Raw genomic sequence first — 3,796 nt, 5'->3', positions numbered from 1 at the left:
ATTTATATCATCTTCAATTAAAATGAAAGAAGATTTAAAATCTTCTCATAATGTTGAAATAACTGGGAAAAATCCTCAGCTGAACTCGAACCCGGGACCCTTCATGTGGTAGGCAAGTACCTTGCCGCCTCAGCCACACGCCGTCCCATAGAGTCGGTAGTCAATCATTCATGATAACTTCGGAAGATATGATTAAACATTAAAAAAAGACCTGATTCCTTGAGCAATCTGATAGAAATCTTTTTTATATTTTAATTTCTTTTTTAATTTTAGTAACGATACCTAATTTTATATATTAGTTTTTAAATTTCATATTCCATAATTTTAAAAATCGATTTAATATAATTTACAATAAAATGAGATATGTAAAATTAAGGATCGTAAGCACAATTACCTCTCAAGCATCTATAATTTATAATATGTAATATCTGGAAAATTAATTGATATTCTCAAAAAAGCATATAATAAAATTCCAACTACCACGTTAAAATGTCACATTAATATGATATACGTTAGTTTATAATATATATGTAATTAGCTTTCAATATTGCTTCAGAAACTTTCTACTTGTAAATTTTGACAGATCACCTCAAGAATGTGTTATTAGATAAACGAAAATAACTGTACAAGAGTCTTTATAATGCTAAGATATGCATTATGAAGAGAAAGAGAGAGAGAGAGAGAGAGAGAGAGAGAGAGAGAGAAAGAAAGAGAAATAAAGAGAGAAACAGAATATTAGGAAATATCTTGCGAGCAGAGATGAACGCGATAATTTTAGCGTTTAACCATTTAAATAATTAATTAATAAAGATATGTCTATATGAATGCTAGGTTTTCGAGTCTTGAGATATGATTTATGCATAATAATTATTTCCCAGATTTATATCATATATTAAAACACGCCGCACGTTTTAAAGAGAGAGTATAACGAATTAGCAGAAGCGACCGCGCGGTAGAGAAAATCGAATACTTATATATTGCTTGCCGTTCCATTCCATTCGGATAACCCACTTTCGACCAACGTTGCAGACTTCGAGGCATGCACAGAATCCCCCCCGCCCCAACGTTGTGTCATCGTGATTCTTTGACTATTGCGTTTTCTCTCACGCATCTCTACATTATTCGACGTTAGAGAGATCATTACGTAATAGTTATCCGAAATTAATTCGAGAATCTTCATTTCCTATATTTATCGATGATGTCGATTTATGAAGATAATATTTTTTTTTAAATGTATATTTTATTAAAAAAATATATATATATTTTATTTGAAGAGCTTGAAGCTTTTCAGGTATTGTTTGAACGAACGCATAATACTTGGCCTACACATTACGAGAGCACTGCCTACGTAAATATGTAAATCCAGGCACGTTAACGATATTATTGCATTCCAATTGATCGTCGCGATCAAGCGCCCTGTAAGTTATCAAACGGGAACGTGACCGCGCGAATAGTAGGCTGATGATTCGTGCGTAGGTGCCGAGCCCGTTTCGCACATCAATGACCGAGGAGAATGATAACGGCACGGGCACAAAGCACGAGCGAGGGGAGCAGGGAGTAAGGAACGGGGTGCCAAGGCATCGGAAAATTGCGGCACCATTGGAGGCGGCAGTTAACCGACGATGGCCATTCACTCTGGAGGCTGCATACAACCTTGTTACAGACTATCGCACATCGTGTACTACCTGTAAACTGCGCGAGCAAGCACACACATACACATATGTAAAACTTTGCATTTTATATATTTGTTCATCCACAAAAATAATTTGTTTCTTAAAAAAATCGCGTTCAGGATAATCTAACCGTTTAAGAATTTTCTCCACGTTTTGTGACAATTTAATTTTTATGATCGCATTATCGTGTGTGAAATTATGATATTGTGAAATGAAATCGATCTAAAGTCTGCTTAAATAATTTATATATATTTCTGTGATGCTCCGTTAAATTATGTCATAGTTCTTTCAATAATTAAACAATTTTAAAAGCTTGCTCAAGATACATTTTCGATGTCGTTACACAAAATCCACCTATAAAAACAATTTACTTTTTTAAAAAACTTCATCTGGAATAATCCAATAATTTAAGAACCTTCCTTCCTTTCTATGACAATTTAATTTACATTATCGTATAATCATGTGTGAAATTACTTATTAATTGTCAATATTATGATTTAAACTAAAATCAATCTAAAGCAGGGGGTGTCTCACTGTCGCAATACATGTACATTTTTCCTGGAATTACTTATGCATTACTTCGAATTACTTCGCATTACTTCGAATTACTTCGAATTACTTCGAATTACTTTGCATTACTTCAAATTACTTCGCATTACGTTGTATTATTTCGCATTTTACCGCGCTTACGTCTGAAGCAGCATCGATAGCATAGGAATGGGGATGAGTAGGGGTCATTTTGGACGGTACATAGTGTCTGTATGCATGTGCGGCCGTTCAGAACCATCCCCACTCGCATACTGTCGATGTTAAACTTATAGAAAAGTTCAATCTACAAGATATTGTATCTCCTGATTATTTGAAGCAACTTCTCCTTTTTACTGGATATGACAATATCACATCAATAAGCAAAATAAACGAAGAAAGACTTCTTTTGCCAAAGAAAAGTTAACTTTATTGTTAATTCCTGAAGAAAAAAAAGATTTTTTTGGTATATACACGGCAAAAGAACAATATTTTGAAATTTTATTTAGGCATAAAGAATTATTAAATATATTAATTAAAAGTAGTAAACTGTTTCTTGAATCTATTTTTCTTGAAAAAACTCAAGAAAAAAATTTAGAATGTTTATGTGACGTTAGTACACAACATCAAAGTCTACGTCTAATAAACGTAAATGCTTAAATAAAGATAGAAATATAAAACGTAATAAAAATAATTTTGATGATACAATTAATACATCTAAAAACAAATCTTCTTATTTAACTGAAGACGATAAATCTAAAGCTATTAATCATATTAAAAACGTAGTTTCAAATTATATTATTAAATTCCTACAAAGCATCGATTATGATGAAGCTAAAAAATCACAAACTCTTTCTAACTTAGATAATATTAGCATAGAAATAAAAAATCAAACTGCTTATGTAAATTGCACCGAGTGCAATTTTTTTTTTAAAACATTTACACAAATTGAAAATAATAAATATAAATGGGTTCTTTCAAATTTTAATAAGCATTTTAAAACGCATTTTAAAAATAAAAAGGCTCAAAATATGGTAAAAAATTCTAACATTTTAAATTTTCTTCAAGTAAATCCAAAATCTAATGTAATAGAAAAAAATATTAATGAACAACCTGATGAATGTAATAACAGTCGTCATAATTCCGTATGATAATGCACTCAAGAAAATACATGTATGGAAGCTGAAAAATTATCAAGTGTCTCATTATGTTCTTCATCAAGTGTTGATGATTCGATTCAAAAAGAAATTAATTTTATTGAAAATGTATCACAAAGTTCTAGTTTCATATGTACTCAACTTTATATGGATGATCAACTAACATCACATAATGCAAGTCTTTTCTTGGATTTTTCCTCGGATTTTTTTAAGAGTGAAATTACGAAGGAGGCAAATCAAAATGACAACAGCAATTCTGATGAAATTATCCAGCTTCCACAAAAAAATAACAAATTTTCCAAGCAGATTAGATCGAATAAAGACAAAAAGAAATCTTGTTTTAGATATAAATCAAACGAAAATCACAAACTTTGTTGAAATTTGTGAACGTATCAAACAGCATGTAAATGAATGTGAAATAATTTCTCAAGAGTTTGTTTC

This window comes from Camponotus vicinus, unplaced genomic scaffold (genome assembly GCF_025532165.1).
Source record: "Camponotus vicinus isolate PSW18456_S1 unplaced genomic scaffold, iyCamVici1.0 SCAF_4, whole genome shotgun sequence".
In the NCBI taxonomy this organism is placed as follows: Eukaryota; Metazoa; Arthropoda; class Insecta; order Hymenoptera; family Formicidae; genus Camponotus; species Camponotus vicinus.
The sequence above is the reverse complement of the archived record's forward strand: the minus strand, read 5'-3'. Positions refer to the sequence as shown.